General features: G+C 42.2%; 1 protein-coding gene across 2 annotated transcripts in view; it reads right to left on the bottom strand.

Moving 5' to 3' along the window:
* The window catches only part of HELZ (helicase with zinc finger), a 138,435-nt gene extending 131,016 nt beyond the window's left edge, over positions 1 to 7,419 (bottom strand). For both annotated transcript variants that reach the window (XM_054047282.1, XM_054047281.1), the window contains exon 1: positions 7,384 to 7,419. The gene's annotated coding sequence lies outside the window, so the exon portion shown is untranslated. The remainder of the gene's footprint in view (positions 1 to 7,383) is intronic.
* Positions 7,420 to 18,859: the final 11,440 nt, after the last annotated feature.

Consider the following 18,859-nt stretch of genomic DNA (forward strand, 5'->3'; position numbering starts at 1 on the left):
GGGGCCCTGACTGGGGTCCTTGGATGCTACCACAATAGAATTAATAAATAAAATAATAGTACAGACAAGGTAGGTGAGGTAATATTGTTTATTGGACCAACTTCTGTTGGTGCGAGAGACAAGTTTTCAAGCCACACAGATATTACCTCACCACTGATCTTGTCTCTCTACTATCCTGGGACCAACACAGCTACAACTCTGCACAAAATAATAGTACAGGTCAGAGAAATACTCTAGCCGTCTTTTTTCCAAAAAAGATGATACCTTCAATTGTGTGGGACATTTGCTCTTTTGAAATTCACAGCAGGAACCAACCACTGCAGTTAAAAATCACTAGTATCATTATAAACAACCTTGGAAAATCCTTTTTAGAAGAGGGGGTTTGAAATGTTACAGCTTTAGAAACCAACGTTTGGTTGTGGGAGTTGTTTTCAAACCTCGTGACCTTAACCATATTAACCATATTAGGTCTGGATCGGGCTTTCATAGCCATTCCCCTATTTCCTATAAATCACTGCTTTAGTAATAACAAAAAACCCAAATGCATGAATAAACATGGGTTACCAGAAGGGGCACTGTTCTGCAGAACTGGCCTATAAATGTAGCCATGTTGGAGCCTCTACAACTTTCCTTCAAACAGTAATTCCTAGGAGCAACACTCCAGGGCCCAGGCTAATATAAGTCTGGCCATTGAAGTTTCCCCAAGAGTGTTTACTCTATTTATTCTCTTTTAAAATGAACACAGACACAGGATTTTCCTTCAATCTTGAATTAAAACCCCAAACTCTAAAAAACAAACTTTAAAAATCTTTCTTTCAAAGTTTAGGAGCGTTTCTCTCATTTTCTTCCTACTTCTAGCCTGGAGAAGGATTAAGGACTTGATATGGCTAAACTGAACAATTCTGGCAAGAAAGAGAAAGAGTGTGTGTCTAACTAGCCCAAGGCTAGGAAAAACTAAAGTCACTCACTTATTCAGAAGCCATGTTGGCTGTCCTTCACCATCCTACAGGCGAGTGCTGTAGGAGTTGGCCGAAGTGCCCCAATCCTATAAACACAAACCTCTATAACCAAAACAGCACTTCCAATAATATCATGCACACAATGCTATCCTAGGATGCCACTTTGGCAATTCAGGGGCTGTGCTTTTCAGTCAGTACTAATCTCCTAAGCACCCCTAGGATTTTCCTTGGAGGTCTCCTCTCTAAGCAAGAGGAGAAGAAGAAAGCCTGATTTTGCTTGACTCATGGGGGGTTAGCTCAGTGGTTTGAGCATTGGCCTGCAAAACCCAGGGTTGTGAGTTCAATCCTTGAGGGGGCCGCTTGGGGATCTGGGGCAAAATCAGTACTTGGTCCTGCTAGTGAAGGCAGGGGGCTGGACTCAATGACCTTTCAAGGTCCCTTCCAGTTCTAGGAGATGGGATATCTCCATTAAAAAAAAAAAAAAAAAAAATGGCACAAGTTCAGAGGCTAAAAAGTTATTTGCTGGATGTTATCTTGTGACTCTCTAAGAATAGTTGGGAATTCCATTAGTTGGTGAAGAATTTAGATGCGCTCTGGGGAGGGAACATTCTTTCGGAGAAGAAGTATATAGCTTTTTTTTAAAAGGTACCTTAAGAGAAAATGAAATAACCATGCAAGAAATTAGAATACTGTATGAATAAATACCTCTTATTTGTGCACCTTCTCAGTCACAACTCTACTTTTTATTGTGAGGACCTCCATATTTTTGTCCGCATAGTTATGTTACTTTTTTGGTTTGCTAAAACAATGTATATTTTGCCAGCAAATTAACCTTATATTAAACACTTCTGCTACTGTGACAATGCAGATTCTCAAGAGCAGCAGTCTTCAACTTCGGCAGAGTTACTTATTTCCTTTTTTACCATACAGTCAGTAGGTCTCGGTTTGTAACATGGATGTCCCAAAGTTCTGAGCAGTGTAACTTTAATGTCAGTGGTAAACCATATTTTTATAATGTGTAGCTATACAAAAATCTTGCTAAACAAATTCAGCACAATGTGGTAGAGAAGCTGAAAGGCATTGCCACCATTTCTGGATAACACTTACTCTACTGGCCACAAGGCCAGCTTGGAACAAGCCAAGTGCTGCTCCAGAGGCAGTAGATCCTAACTTTCACTTAACTCCTATAACTCCAAAATATACGAATTCCGATCTCCTGTCCTGTTATTCTTCTTATCCCTCCAGTTTACTCACTAGAGCTCTTAGAAGCATTAGTCCTACCACTGATTAAACGAGGGTGACTCATGAGATGTAGTCCCCAGCCAATATATAACCCAAAGATTACAAAACATCCACCTTTATCTGGCCATTCTTGATACCAGAGGTATTTCCTGAGGCCACACAACAGAAACAAACCAGGCAGGGGATTGCAAGAGTGATTTAGTAAATATCACTGCAACAACTTTTCTAGTGACTCAGCAGCAGTGCTAGCATACAGGGGCTATTGCTCCTTGGACAAGATGGTTTACTATTAATACCAATTCTCCTTTCTGCTAATGTATGGGGTTACTTTTACTCTGACCTGACAAAGATTCAACACACACCATACCAGTCAGAAAATTTGGTAGCTCACTGCTCCCTTATAAATGGGATGGGACCATGGCAATAGATAAGGACTTTCAGTTGTGGAATGGAGCATCTCAAAACTTGTAAAATGGCCTTCATGAAAAACTAAGGACCTTGGGCTTGCTGTTGCCTTTGCCTAGAGTCTGGCTTTCACATCATGAACCTGCAATGTGATTGTTTGGGCACAAAGGGAAAAAAGATGAGGTAAAAAACTGAGAGTTGCTGTAGATGGCATTGTGACTGCCCACAGAAGCCTTGAGCATGCCACAAACAGAGAAACACGTAGCCAAGGCATTATATCCACTGTAGCTAAGTCAGACATTCTAACTTACCATTGCAGTGGAAAGGCAACAGGAAGACAAATTTCAATTTAGGTAATTACATTCTGCGTGCTTAAATTCCACATGTAGTTTCAACTGGATACTGTATTCATTACCACCTTTCCTAAATTTGTGTGCAGTTTTCAGTGTTTCACTCCAGAAATGAATACACTTCCGTGGTGGAACAAATTATCCCTGTATAGTTTGGATCTCACTTTGTAAAGCACTTATGTGGGGAAGGGAGGAAAGCACTATATAAAAGATTTATTTTTGCACAAGATATATGCATTACATATCACCACCACCATAACAAAATCACCACATGCCAGTCTGTGTTTCCAGACAGCAAATCTGACTTTGCAGAAAACTAACATCACTGTCTATAGGAGGGGGGTTTTTTTGCCAAAAAGATTAGGAAAAGGGCTCAGATGCTGAACAAAGTCTACTGGCAGCAACAGGTGGAGAGAAGAGAAAAGGTTGGCCTGTTTTCCTGATTAAAACTTCCCATGAAACTCTCCTAAGCACTGTCAATTTTTTTTATTTAAAAGTATGTCCTATATGAACTTTTCAAATGGCAATTTCTGTTTTAGTGTTCTCTGCCTCTTTTTCTTTGGAAAAAAAGGATGAGTAGTACCAAACTCCCTTTACTTGACATCTGGAATTAAGAGACTGGAATATACATATACTATTTTCCTTCATACATTCTCCTAGATAAGGCTAGGGCTTTTAAGAGGAGCACTGACTATCACCAAGGGTTGCTAAAGAAATGGTAAAACAAATGGGAAACAAACAACCAAAAATAGTTTATTTGTTCTGATAATCCCTAATCCATGATACAATTTCTAAATTTAAAGGGAAAAAATAGAATAAAATATGGTTCAGTGCTTTTAGCACAATGGGGTCCTGGCCTTGAGGTATTTCTGCAACACAAATAATAAACGCATAACCCTGATAGATGAGTGGGAGAAGAGATCTATAACGAAAATCCTGCTGCCATTTCCTCCTCCATACTAAGCAGCCGGAGGACTTTGGTTGAAGTGGAACATTGTGATGCTGTTCCAAGAAGACAACCCTGACAGGGGCTCCTCAGGCTAAATGCCCCTTGTACCAGGGGCTCAAGTAGATTTTAGGGAGCAAATCAGGGCTGGATGCACAGAGATTCATTAAAATCCATGGCTTCTTGATCTACATCGATCCACCAGCCATTTCCTGCCATCCCCCTGCTCCAAGAAGAGGAGCACACCCGCTGCACAAGATATTCCAACCCTGAGACTGCAGCAGTAGCCACAAAGTAGCTCCACAATTCCCACTCATTCCCCAAGCAGGCTCTCCCTACTTAGGCTGGGGGGCAGGATCTGGGACACAAAGCATATATCATCCCAAAGCTCTTTGCTAATTTAGACCTCACTCCTGCAATCAGATCTATATGGATACCACTGACCTCAATGAAGGAGCTCCACAAGAACACAAGGATCGGGGCCTTAAGCTGACATACCAAGTTACACACAGGGACGGGTTCAGTCACTACTAAAATGAAGCAACAGAGGGTCCTGTGGCACCTTTAAGACTAACAGACGTATTGGGAGCATAAGCTTTAGTGGGTAAGAACCTCACTTCTTCAGATGCAAGTCTAAATGAAGCCACCTGTAGGCTGAAATGCAGTAACTAATGCAGGATGATAGTACACAACTGCTGTAAGAAAAAAAACACACACAAAAACAAAACAAAAAAAACACCACACTGGAAGTGAGGAAAATATTGAACTAAAATTGCAAGGGGAATTTAAGCAAGCAAAATAATTATCTGTGTTGGAGGAAATCTTTCATCAAACTATTATATTAACAGATGCAAAGAACAATAATAATTATACCTAGCTCTGATATAGTGTTTTTCATCCATAGAACTCAAGGCTGTTTACAAAGGAGGTCAATATCCTCATTTTACAGATGGGGGAAATGAGAAGGTATAGGGGTGAAGCAACTTGCCAAAAAATAACCAATCAGATTCAGTGCTTGACCCACCAGGCCTCACACCCTCCCTAAACACTCTTATCTACCATTATATATATTTTTATTTTTCACTGAGATAGAAATTTCTCTGTGTGTCTAAACTTGAAACAGAAAAAAATTAATTACAAATGAAGGCCCTGATCCTGCAATCACAGCTGCTAACATGGACCCATATGCCCATGAAGCTCTGCGCTCAATGGGACTCCATACAGGGGCAGGAGTCCTTGCAAATAGACTCAATTGCAAACAAAATGTGGGTTAATGTGCTGCTTGCATATCTCACTTTAACCTTTAGTCACCCAAACAAATAAAATATAAACTTCTACAGCCTTTCAAATCTCAGAGCTACAGCTCTAAAATACTGATTTTTTTCCCACCAATTAATCTAGCTCATTGAAAGTAACCTATGATATACAATAAGAATTAAGGGGGAGGACTGGGAATAAAATTTACCGTATCATTTGGGGAGGTTACAGCTCCAATTTTTCCAGAACTCAAAGTTTAAAATTGTATTAACAGAGTAAAATGAAAATAGAATACACTGCACACCTTCTTGCTGCTTCTTTGCTTAACAATAAAGGAATACAGTTCTGTGGACTAGAGTAAAGTTGAGACACAGAAAACTGAATACATCCCCTGCTCCTAACAATTTTATGCAGTGAAAACCAGGCCTGCCATAATCTCATTTATCTAGCGGGAGACTCCCTCAGTCTTCATTAATCTGAAAGCAGTTTTATAAAGCAGCGCTCACTCGTTGGCGGTAGGATTTTTCCCAGTTTGTTTCAATTTAACATTTAAAATCTCCTGCCTTGTCTGGAGGTTGGAGGAATTACTACTGCACACTCAAATTCTCTCATCAAAACCAGCTCTGATGTTTTCAGACCTACTGACTTTTCACTCCCGTTGTGCTTAATTTTTAAAGCAGGTGTCCATCTTACAACTAATTCTTTCAATAAGATTTTATAATGTATAAATATTATTATAAATCTCACTCCTTCCAATCATCCATGAGGGCAAACAATGATGTGAACTTGACAAGTTGACGCATGTTGTGATCAGTTTTTTAATTATTTTTTTACAAAGTGTCTGTTCCTTCACCAAAGGATTGTTGTTGTATTTTTTTCACTATTTAAATGATGCTATTTTGGGGAAGTAGAAAAATGACAAAAATACCCTCCTATTCACAATATGCCAGCTTGACCAGCCATGATGAATGCAGATCTGCTATTTGGGTCATTAATTGGAAAGCAGTTCTAAATCTCATGACTGATTTTTTCCCACTGTTTTTTTCAGTCAGATTACAGTTATGTTACATCTTACTCGTTATTTTAAATCTCCCTCTTCAAAATCACCCAAGCTGGGCCTGTCCCTGTGAAAAACAATAATGCCAAATCCTCTCTCGTTTTGAAACTCATATTAAAGCACAGCTTGTAAGAGTGTGTTTTCATCCAGTAAAAGGAAGGAATTTATTTTGTCTTGTGTCAATGACACATTTAAAATCTCCCTTTACTCGAAACTACCACAGCTTGATCAACTCTGATATATTCAGACCAACCAACTTCTCATATGTATGAAAGTTACTACAAGAACCTGGTTCTTCCAACACTTAAATGCAGATAATATCACTCATGGGAGCAATCCTAGCCAGAACTGGTCTCTCTGTTTGCAGGTTTCCACCCTAAAAGAGTTGTTAAGGCTTTGTTTGGGGACGGAGGGGGGGTTAAATAAGACCTTTCCACTTTTCAGCTTCCACAAGATTTTCAGTGCATAAACAGTGATCTCAGAGGGTTTTTTGGGTTCAGTCTCCTCGCTTCACATTGCCTTACCTTGGGACAGCCCCCGTGTAGCAATCAAAAATGCAAGTTAACCAAGCCCTCGCTCATCTGGGGATTCATTTTTAAGGCAGTTGTTAAAATCTGACTTTTTTTTTTTTTACCCCTCAATAAACTCTACAAAAAAAATATTTTTTTTTAAATCTCTCCTCTTCTTCCCTGGGTTCAGCAACTCCCCCCACCTAACCCCACCCGGGATAAAAACCAAAGAGACCCACACCCCCATCCCCACCCCCGAAGAAACCCCTGACCCGGGGAGGGGGGCGGGCAGCCAATTGTGTGGGAGGCATCTCCCAGCTCTCAGAGTTGTGCCAGCTCTGCCCGGCCTGGGGCGGGGTTTCTCTGCCCCTGGGGGTCTCGCCCGGGGGGGGCAGCTCTGCAGCCGCCCGGGCTGAGGCTGGTTGTAAACAGCCCCTGAGCTGCTGCTGCTGCTGCTGCTGCTGCAGGCCCCTCCGCAGACACAGGGCCCTCTTCAGCCGGCACTGCTCAGCCTCCAGCCCGGCCAGCTGCCTCAGCCCGAGCCCCCGGGAGGCTGCTGGGCCTCGAGGGGGCCCCGATCCCCTCCCCGGGGCTCTCCCAGGCCGGGCCCCCCTGCCCTGGGCCCCCCTAGGGGGGGAATAGGGAAGTCCTGACTTACCTGTCATTACTTTCTACGCCATCTTGGATCCACTTGTCAACGTCCCCACAAAGCATTGTGGGAAAAAAAAAAAACCTCCCCCCACCCCTCTCTCCTTCCCCCCAGCCCAGGAGCAGAGCAAAGAAAGTTAGAGGGGAGCCAGGCAGGCGGGGGGCGGGAAGGGGGGTGCTCCCCACTAACAAAGTGGGGCGCCCCATCCCAACGGGAAGCGGGGGAGGATCGGAGTGAGGGCATGGAGCTGCCTGGCAGGCTCCTGTCTCTGGGGCACTGAACAAGGTGGGCTGCCCCTGGCAGGGTTTTGCCAAAGGAGTGAAATCGCTGGCTCTCCATGCACCCCGCAAGCAGCTGCTGGAGCAAAGAGGGACTGCGTTGAATCGTGTGGTTTCTGCTTGCTTTTTTCTCTCCCCCCTCATCCCCCGGGAACTTTCCTCCTGGGGAATGTGTCACTGGCATGCATCCAATTGCCTAGGTCAGGACAACAGGTTTTGGAGGACCAAATTAATTCATTATCCGTTTCCCTTGCAAAATAAGGATATACCATATTTCTAAAGGAGATTTTTTTTTATAAATGTACCATGGGAGTTGCAGACATAACTACATTTTCTGGGGTATGGTTTATTGAAAATAGATTATTCCTCTTGCAACTTTTTATTTTTCAAAAAGCATGTACCCGTTCAGAAATGCATTATTGGGTATTTCTGCATGCTACAAAATGTCTTGTATGCCAGCCTCTGTGGCAAAGTGCACCAGTGCATGGAAATATGTTTTTGCCTTGCCCTTATTTTATTATAATTTTTTGCAATAATTTCCTTTCCCCATATGGGATTGTATTAGGGGCTGTGTATATATACCAAATAATGTACAAAAACAGTGTAACATTTCTCAGGAAAGTATGTTGTTGCATTTTAAAATGTTTTTTCCCCTTATAATTTTGCTAAGGAACTTTCCCTTTCAGAAACCAATTTCTGGCTCTGCATGAATCTCAGAAACTATTTTGTATAACAGGTTTCTTTTTGCAAAGAACTCTTTCCTGTTAGCAATGTATTATTGGCTCTGCCTTCAAAATGCTTAGCCACCATATCGTTTCAAGTATTTTTCTTCACAATTACCATGTTTTGCAAAATAACTTTGGAAATGTTATTAACTCTGTATGCATGCATGTCACAAAATGCCTTGCTTGTTATGCTTTGGGGCAAATAACATACAAATACAGTACAAGACTGGAAAAATTATGATCTGACTTCAGCCTTTTAAGGTAGGTCACTTATGAACTAGGATTGCAATTGTTGTTGTTTTTTTAAACTTTCCCCTCAACTTTTTTAATTAAGAAAAATATAGGATTCAAATTGATTTAGCACTGAATTGACCTAAATGCATTTATATTTAAGTTTACACTGAATATCATCCACGTTTCTTGAGGACTAACCACTTACACACTACCTGAGGTTTTGCCACTGCAAGCACAGAGACTTGTACCCAGGAATATTTTCAGTACTCATAAGACTCTTTGCAGAAATATAAATAACACAAGGAAATAAATTGCAATGTGAAATCTTTTGCTGTCCAGATGTTAAATCAATGCACTTATCTTCCTTATTCAACTTTAAAGACATGTTTGCCAGCATGATTAACTGTTTCAGTGCCATGGTGGAGGCCACATCAGGGACTGCTGAGGAGGAGTGTGGTATTTCCACTCTGAGGGAGGGAGGACGCCATTTCAAATGACAAAAATATTCTTGTGCAGCCTGCCCTGGGCCATCACTGCTGGCTGGGGAGGGGCTGCCTGCCTGCCTGCCTGCCTGCCACAGGCACCCATCCCCCAAAGTAAACATGCTGCAAATGGGAACCAGTCACAAAAAGTTTCCACCAGCCCAAACGACCTTTCCTCTCTGTCATAAATGGTGCACTGTGACTTTAAATGTCTTTCATTGAATCTTTGGAAACCCTTGCAGCCACACTGACAGGAAGGACTTGTCCTCCTAGGTAACTTGGATTTGGAGGATATTAACAAGACCACTGTGTGGGACAAGTCAACTGTCAGTTTATAGCCATATATCTTTTAAAAACACCAGAATCACAGGAAATAGTTAAAGAATGTTTCACATCTACTTAACTGTTTGCCATTGTTTTCTGTTCTGCCCTTTGCATTTCATTCAGCCAGGACATTTGAAATAGATTAGTCAGTATCACGTTTTGTTCCTTCTCAATTTCACTTTCGACTTTTCATACACTTTCACAATGTTGCAATGTTTGTGTTGAAAACTGCTGAGGAGTTTTGCTTTGTTTTTTAAATCAACTGGAATTTAGAAAGGAAGGGATTTAGAAAAATAACATGTCCACTGGAATTAGAGTGGACATTTTATTAGAGAATATTTAAAAAATAAACGATACAGAAAATTTGAAGCGTTAGTTATTGGTCATTGGGGGTAGCATACAGAGTATAGGGGTATGTTGGTGTTTTGGGGCTGGGCAGCACACATAGTATATACACACTGCAATGTCCCCAATGAGGGGTGGGTAACCGGTGGGCGGGATCAGGAAACAGTTGGTCTAACACCCATACGGGAAGTAGAGACAGTCATGGGTATAAGTAAGCGGGCTGGGTAATGGGGATGGGGTGACCCTCAAGGAAGGGATTTAGAAAAATAACATGTCCACTGGAATTAGAAAAAAAATGAAAATTTCTCTATTTGGCTTATGTTTTACAAAAGCTTCTCTTTGCCAATATTTGATCTGACTGTGTCTCTTTACACATTGTACAATGGTAAGAATTATTTTGTGTACATAATGATTAAACAAGGAGAGAAAGATTTGACACAATGTGTCAGGGTGTGAGTGCATTTTCCTATTTAGTCTAGATTATATTATTTCACATTTACCAGGAGCTTTTCAAACTACAACCCTGAAATGCAGCCACCTCTGGGAAATGATAGCAGCCAACAGCACACAACACTATCCAAAGATGAGGGTGGGGAAATTCTGGCCATGATATTGGCAGAAGCCTCCACTATTATGAGAAATGCCATGTATAACATACAATACTGAAAATCTACACACATATTTCATCTGAAGATCTTGCTGCTTAAATTAAACCCCTCAACATCCATGTGAAGTAGCAAGAATTGTTGCATTTTGCAGAGTAGTTAATTGTGACACAGGAAGGTAAATGGACATGCCCAAGGCTACAAATGGAATCAGCAGCAGAGAGATGGGATTAGCTTCTAAATCCCAGTTTTTTACTCTTCTGTTCAAATCACTACGCTATAGATTCTGATCCTGAAAAATGTGAATGGTCAGGGATTTTTCCATATGATTTCCCTCTCCAACCTTCTTCACAATCCATATTTATTTGAGGTGAAGGTGCAAACTGTAAAATTGGGCCAGAACAAAACCCTGGATCCAGACACCCTCAAAGTTTGGAAGTTCATATTTAATTGATGAAAATTAACACCCTTAACTGCCACAATGCAAAAATAGGAAGGGCTCCCAAAGAGCAGATATCTACTTCCTCCTCTTCTATGTGCCTTATGTGACAGCCATTTTGGTTGATACATTAGCAATTGAACCTAGCACCTCTAGCACTAAACACCTTAAGTAGCTACAGCTTGAGCAAAAGAGACAGACTTGCCGCCTTTGTGGTTTGGGCACAGAAAGAGATCCGTAACACAGTGACCAGTGGATTCCATCTTCACAACCCCTTATCCAAAGTTTAAATTCTTCACTGCAGATTTCGGAATGAATGACAACATTGAATCTGGCTAAATGTGACCCAGAAGGGGGGCCTGGATTACTATATTTCCTGTCTGCTTTCCAAGTGTGGAGCTGGGCAGGGGCATCACATCCTAAGCAGAGAGGATAGAAAAGATGGAATTTCTCTGGCCTCATCTCTGATCTTCTCACACACATCGATACCGGTTTTTTCACCTTTCCTTTTGGCCTAATCCCTTTTGCCCTCTTGCTGTCCAGTAATAACCCCTTTTCTTTCTATCTTATAGATTCATAGATTCTAGGACTGGAAGGGACCTCGAGAGGTCATCGAGTCCAGTCCCCTGCCCGCATGGCAGGACCAAATACTGCCTAGACCATCCCTAGTAGACATTTATCTAACCTACCCTTAAATATCTCCAGAGACGGAGATTCCACAACCTCCCTAGGCAATTTGTTCCAGTGTTTAACCACCCTGACAGTTAGGAACTTTTTCCTAATGTCCAATCTAGACCTCCCTTGCTGCAGTTTAAACCCATTGTTTCTGGTTCTATCCTTAGAGGCTAAGGTGAACAAGTTCTCTCCCTCCTCCTTATGACACCCTTTTATATACCTGAAAACTGCTATCATGTCCCCTCTCAGTCTTCTCTTTTCCAAACTAAACAAACCCAATTCTTTCAGCCTTCCTTCATAGGTCATGTTCTCAAGACCTTTAATCATTCTTGTTGCTCTTCTTTGGACCCTTTCCAGTTTCTCCACATCTTTTTTAAAATGCGGCGCCCAGAACTGGACACAATACTCCAGCTGAGGCCTAACCAGAGCAGAGTAGAGCGGAAGAATGACTTCTCGTGTCTTGCTCACAACACACCTGTTAATGCATCCCAGAATCATGTTTGCTTTTTTTGCAACAGCATCACACTGTTGACTCATATTTAGCTTGTGGTCCACTATAACCCCTAGATCCCTTTCTGCCGTACTCCTTCCTAGACAGTCTTTTCCCATTCTGTATGTGTGAAATTGATTTTTCCTTCCTAAGTGGAGCACTTTGCATTTGTCTTTGTTAAACTTCATCCTGTTTAACTCAGACCATTTCTCCAATTTGTCCAGATCATTTTGAATTATGACCCTGTCCTCCAAAGTAGTTGCAATCCCTCCCAGTTTGGTATCATCCGCAAACTTAATAAGCGTACTTTCTATGCCAATATCTAAGTCGTTGATGAAGATATTGAACAGAGCCGGTCCCAAAACAGACCCCTGCGGTACCCCACTCGTTACGCCTTTCCAGCAGGATTGGGAACCATTAATAACAACTCTCTGAGTACGATTATCCAGCCAGTTATGCACCCACCTTATAGTAGCCCCATCTAATTTGTATTTGCCTAGTTTATCGATAAGAATATCATGCGAGACCGTATCAAATGCCTTACTAAAGTCTAGGTATACCACATCCACCGCTTCACCCTTATCCACAAGGCTCGTTATCCTATCAAAGAAAGCTATCAGATTGGTTTGACATGATTTGTTCTTCACAAATCCATGCTGGCTATTCCCTATCACCTTACCACCTTCCAAGTGTTGGCAGATGATTTCCTTAATTACTTGCTCCATTATCTTCCCTGGCACAGAAGTTAAACTAACTGGTCTGTAGTTACCTGGGTTGTTTTTAGTTCCCTTTTTATAGATGGGCACTATATTTGCCCTTTTCCAGTCTTCTGGAATCTCTCCCGTCTCCCATGACTTTCCAAAGATAATAGCTAGAGGCTCAGATACCTCCTCTATTAGCTCCTTGAGTATTCTAGGATGCATTTCATCAGGCCCGGGTGACTTGCAGGCATCTAACTTTTCTAAGTGATTTTTAACTTGTTCTTTTTTTATTTTATCCGCTAAACCTACCCCCTTCCCATTAGCATTCACTATGTTAGGCATTCCTTCAGACTTCTCGGTGAAGACCGAAACAAAGAAGTCATTAAGCATCTCTGCCATTTCCAAGTTTCCTGTTACTGTTTCTCCCTCTTCACTAAGCAGTGGGCCTACCCTGTCTTTGGTCTTCCTCTTGCTTCTAATGTATTGATAAAAAGTCTTCTTGTTTCCTTTTATTCCCGTAGCTAGTTTGAGCTCATTTTGTGCCTTTGCCTTTCTAATCTTGCCCCTGCATTCCTGTGTTGTTTGCCTATATTCATCCTTTGTAATCTGTCCTAGTTTCCATTTTTTATATGACTCCTTTTTATTTTTTAGATCGTGCAAGATCTCGTGGTTAAGCCAAGGTGGTCTTTTGCCACATTTTCTATCTTTCCTAACCAGCGGAATAGCTTGCTTTTGGGCCCTTAATAGTGTCCCTTTGAAAAACTGCCAACTCTCCTCAGTTGTTTTTCCCCTCAGTCTTGATCTTCAAAATGGTAATGATTTTATAATTCTCTTGCACTACCTCTCTCTCTCTCTTTTTGCTGAGCTAGCTTGGTTGGAGGCTGCACTTCACCTCCACAAGTGACAGGTGGTGGCAAGTCCTGAGTCAGCAGGTCAGGAAAACAGCAGCATTAACAAATGAGTGTAGGACCAAGCCGGTGGACTCCGGCACTTTACACTGGAATAAGGTGCTCGCTCCTGGCTTGTATCAGACTGGTTCATGTATGCACACATTTTGCCTTCTCACCACCATTCAACCTACATTTGGCTGATCCTGAAAAGGTTTTAAATTCCGTAGAGGAAATAGCATCTAATGATCCAAGCATGGGACTGGGAGGCAGGATTCCTGGGTTCTGCTGTCAACTTGCTATCTAAATTTGGTCAACTTATTTGCTTTACCTGTCTGTAAAATTCCATAGAATATTTACTTATTTGGCAACAGAATTGTGAAACTTGTTTATAAAGCACTAGGAAGAAAGTCACTCTGTAAGTGCAAAGTATTATATGCCATGAAGTTAACTCTTACCTTGGCTAAAGATAAGGAACCTTTATATTGGCCTGTTTGTAAAATGGGAGACAGTATTTATTAAATACATTAATTAGTTAATCTCTCTCTCTTTATACAGCCCCCATCACTGTAGTGTCTTAGTACCTCACAATCTTTCAGTGTATTTATCCTCACCATCCATTATCCCCATTTTAGACATGGAGATCTGAGGCACACAGAGGCTAAGTGACTTGCCCAACGTCACAAAGGAAATCTGTGGTGGAGCAGGATAGTCAACCTCGGTTTCCCACATTGTGGGCTAGTGCCTTAATCCCTGGATCATCCTTCAAAATGGGGAATGTATTAATGCAAACTCATTAATAATAGTGTTAATTATTGCATGAAGTTGTTAACCAAGCTTTGCTCTATTCAGGGATGAATCCCACAATATTATCTACAACAATACTTTTTCTCAGGCTCCCTCCCATTTCTGGGTACCTGATACATCAGCAAATGTAAAAAAAAAATCTGTATTTTTAACTCATGTCTGATCCACTGGATTTTGAATAGTGACCAGAACCTAATCTCCTTGGTATTTGTATTTATAGAGAATAACTGCAATATTCAGGGCAAATAGAGCCCTTTATGGACCAGATTCTGCAGAGCCCTTTATGGACTAGATTCTGCAGAGAATTTCCCACTGTCTTAAACAGAAGCCAAACTCGGTCCTATAACAATGCAAAAACAAATCAGAATGAGGTGGTCAAACTGCACTTTCATGCTGGCTGAAAACAACTTCCAGACATTAAAATCAAGGTTATCCTTACTCAGCATGGACATTATTAGCGATAGTAGCATCACAGTAGTGCCTAGAAGTCAGCGCCCCATTGTGTTAGACACTATACAGACACAGTCAAAAGACAGTTCCAACCTAAATGAGCATACAATCTAAGCTAAAGACCCCATACCAGTTTCTGTAAAACTCCCCTTCCTACTGGTGACTCTGGAGCTCAGCACAATAACACCATATCTGTGAGTCACACTGAAATCTGCTTCACCAAGACCTCCCTACCCCCAACCTCCCTGACTGTAGTAACTGAGTAAGATGACGTGGGTAGTTGGCTTCCAGGAAAATGTTGCCAGGCCACTCTATAGCTCCATTATTGGTGGATATTCCCACTCACTGCCATGCAATGTGTTGTCCATTGTTTGCTTCACCACAGAACCTCTCTCTCTCTGTGTCACACATCTATACACAATTCTATACAGCAGTTGGTACAGAACTTCAGGGTCCACAGCACTGTTTAAATTAATAAACAAAAATGTTAATAATTCGTCCATTCCATGCCCCTGAAAAGTTTGGTTGTCAGACAGCAATTAAATAGAATTTTAACTTAAACAGTAACAAAAAGAACAAGCAACAAGACTATAAAACCAGCATAGTCACTAACATCTTTTAATAAAATGAAAATGTTTAATTAAAATAGATTACATTTGATTAGCAACCTAAAAATAAAACTCAGTGGTTTTCCTGTACACTTTTCTTTATTAGTGCCTTAAATTATGACAGGTGCCAACCTAAAGATAAGATCTTTTTAGAATGCATTTAAGTTAACTTAAGAGTCCTTCATATTAGTATTTTACCTCTACCTGTAAACATCTAGTAACAGAAGACAATTAAAAGGAAGTCTATATTTAAAAATAATCACAAATTCCTATATGGTATTGTTTGTACACCAAGGTGCAGATTTTTGCCAATAGCAAGTCACTTTCACTACTGGTCTGATCATCTCAAGCATGTGGCCAGCTGTATAAGTTGAGCCAACAGCTTCCTGAGGTAGTCTCAGGGTAGCCAGGAAATCCTGGCCTGTTTCAGAGGGTGTATCCCCTACATGGACATTCAAATCAATACATGTTATCATAGACTCATAGACTTTAAGGTCAGAAGGGACCATTATGATCATCTGGTCTGACCCCCTGCATGCTGCAGGCCACAAAGCCGTCCCTACCCCTTCCCTTGACTCTGCTGTTGAAGTCCCCAAATCCTGAGGCTTGGTGACTTCAATTGGCAGAGAACCCTCCTGCTAGCGATCCCTGCCCCATGCTGCGGAGGAAGGCGAAAAACCTCCAGGGCCTCTGCCAATCTACCCTGGAGGAAAATTCCTTCCCGACCCCAAATATGGCGATCAGTAAAACCCTGAGCATGTAGGCAAGAGTCTCCAGCCTGACCCTTGTTAGCCATTATACTATTTACCTGCCATGGCTCAGTATTCCTTGGCTAAAATCATGTTTTTCCATTAAACCATTCCCTCCATAAACTTATCTAACTTAATCTTAAAACCAGACAAGTCCTTCGCCCCCACCGTTTCCCTCGGAAGGCCGTTCCAATATTTCACCCCTTTGACGGTCAGAAACCTTCGTCTAATTTCAAGCCTAAACTTCCCCACGGCCAGTTTATATCCATTCATTCTTGTGTCCACATTAGTACTAAGCTGGAATAATTCCTCTCCCTCCCTTGTATTTATCCCTCTGATATATTTAAAGAGAGCAATCATATCCCCCCTCAACCTTCGTTTTGTCAGACTAAACAACCCGAGCTCCTCTAGTCTCCTTTCATACGACAGGTTTTCCATTCCTCTGATCATCCTAGTGGCCCTTCTCTGTACCCTTTCCAGCCTAGTTAACTCCAGCCTCTTCCGTGAGAAAGATCCAGAGGGGCTTTAGGGTGACCAGACAGCAAATATGAAAAATTGGGACAGAGGGTGGGGGGGTAATAGGAGCCTATATAAGAAAAAGATCCACAAATCAGGACATCTGGTCATCATGGGCTTGTCAGTCCAATGGGTACTATTTGACCAGCCCCAGCTTGAGTCCTGTCCAGAACTTCCACATACATTATATACAATCCTTCTCCGTGGTCCCAGCTGCTAAACTACATTAAAAGAAGCACTAAAACTGTATTAGTATTTTCTTAATGTTACTTGTTCCCTATAAGCCACTGCTGTACTTGCTGCAGAGATGTTACATGGCTGAGTGGGGAACAGAGGGCTGGTCTATTCAATCACGTGCTTGGAGGGAGTTGTTCCCAAGACAGTCTCTGGTAGATAAACTATGTTTAGTTCAGCTCTGGATAGAATATGCAAGGAAGAGGTTTAATGATTCATCGCTTCATACGGAGACCACAGCTGCCTACGTGCATGAGGCATCAGCGAAACAGACCCCATGACTTCCTGCTCCTGAAAGACAAGCCTCTACCAGTGAACTTATAGGAGCAACTCCACTGCGGTCAGGCACAGAAACTGGCTCTTGAGCAGGTCTGATATATTCCATCCAGCACTGAGTAGCTGCCTGCGGGAGGAGCAGCAGGCCCAGCACCCTCAGATGGCATTTGGTGAATTCTTTCCCCGCAGAGGAATGGGGTGGGGGAAATCAGGCATCTCTCTCTCCTTCTCTCCATCAGTGGAACCTCCAAGCTGATGGTCTCTCCTGCAAGTTGGAGAGGTCTGGGCTTTCCTATATCCTTTAGAATCTCTCCCACTACTCTGTCCGTATCCCAGCAGTAAACCCTTCAACGCTCCCTATCCACCTCTCAGTGTCAGCCTGAGTTCCTCCGCCCAAAAAAATTCACCTGTGCCCCCTCCAAAAATTAATTTAGTCTCCCCTTCTCCCCCACCCCCCACCACCACTCTGAAAACAAAAAACCCAATCCCCTCTCCCTTTTCTCACCAACTCACCATGTATTTGGTGCACTAACTGGCCAGTTCCAGACAGGAATCCTGAGATGCAACACTCCCAGCAGCCTGACAGGACTATGCCATTCCTGCCCTTCTGCTGCTTGCACAGTAAGCCCACGGAGGAAATCAAACTCACGCTTTTATCCCAGGACCTCAGGGTGGGATGGTTTATTAAAACACAAGCCCCCCCTGGCCAAACTGGGATAGGAAGGAACCAGGAGAAAGGCTCAGATCCACAAAAGATCCGATTTCAATAGAAGGTAAGAGCCTCAATATATATCCGGGCCTGACTGACTTACCCAAGGCCATACAACCAGTCAGTGGCAGAGCCAAGGTTAAAACCAAGCAGTAGTACTTAGCCCTTAGTACAAGCAATAAAGCAAACTGTTTCCAGACAGTCATTTATGGGCTGACTGCTACTCTTAAGAGTAATAACTATTTGACATTCCCCAAATAGTTCCTGTGATGTTCCATAAGGAGCAAGAGCGTCTACCTCTTTTTTTTTTTTTTTTTTTTTTTTTTTAAAGAACAAGCCATGGGTCAAATTCCCTGGACCTAGATACTTTGAAGGTGTGCAGTCTGTGGTGCTGGTGATTTTCCAATGGGGGCCCAGTGAAGTCTTTCTTGCTGGTCCCCAGAATGAAATATGTTGAGAGCCAAGCAGTGTTGTGGGGAAGGTGCAGGGGGGAGGTTGAGGTAACGGGAGGGGGTAGGTCCATGAGAGGATTTCTTTCCCTGACAGGACAGTCCTCAGAATGACAGGATTGGAGAATTCAATTCAGAGATCCAGACCAGGCCGCTTTCTCAAACAAACACATTCCTTTTCATTTTAATGAGGTCCTTACCTTATCTGGAGATATGCACTCTAGCCTGTAGGCCTGCGCTCTTCCCCACAACAGCATAACGCTCAGATAGCACCATGAGGACATTGTTAAGATTATAGATCTCAGATCTCTTTACCGGCAGGCATGTGCACCCACGCACAAGCCAGCATGTCTTCATGTTGACCATAAACTGTTAGTGAGGCAATCAGATAGGACACATCCTACCCTCTTTCAACCGTCAAAGTTTGCAGACCCTCCGTCTAAAGTAATTTAGCAATGAAGCAAGCATAACTTGAGATTGCTAGGGAGAGCTGCCATCTGGT

This window comes from Malaclemys terrapin, chromosome 13, assembly GCF_027887155.1.
Source record: "Malaclemys terrapin pileata isolate rMalTer1 chromosome 13, rMalTer1.hap1, whole genome shotgun sequence".
NCBI lineage: Eukaryota > Metazoa > Chordata > Testudines > Emydidae > Malaclemys > Malaclemys terrapin.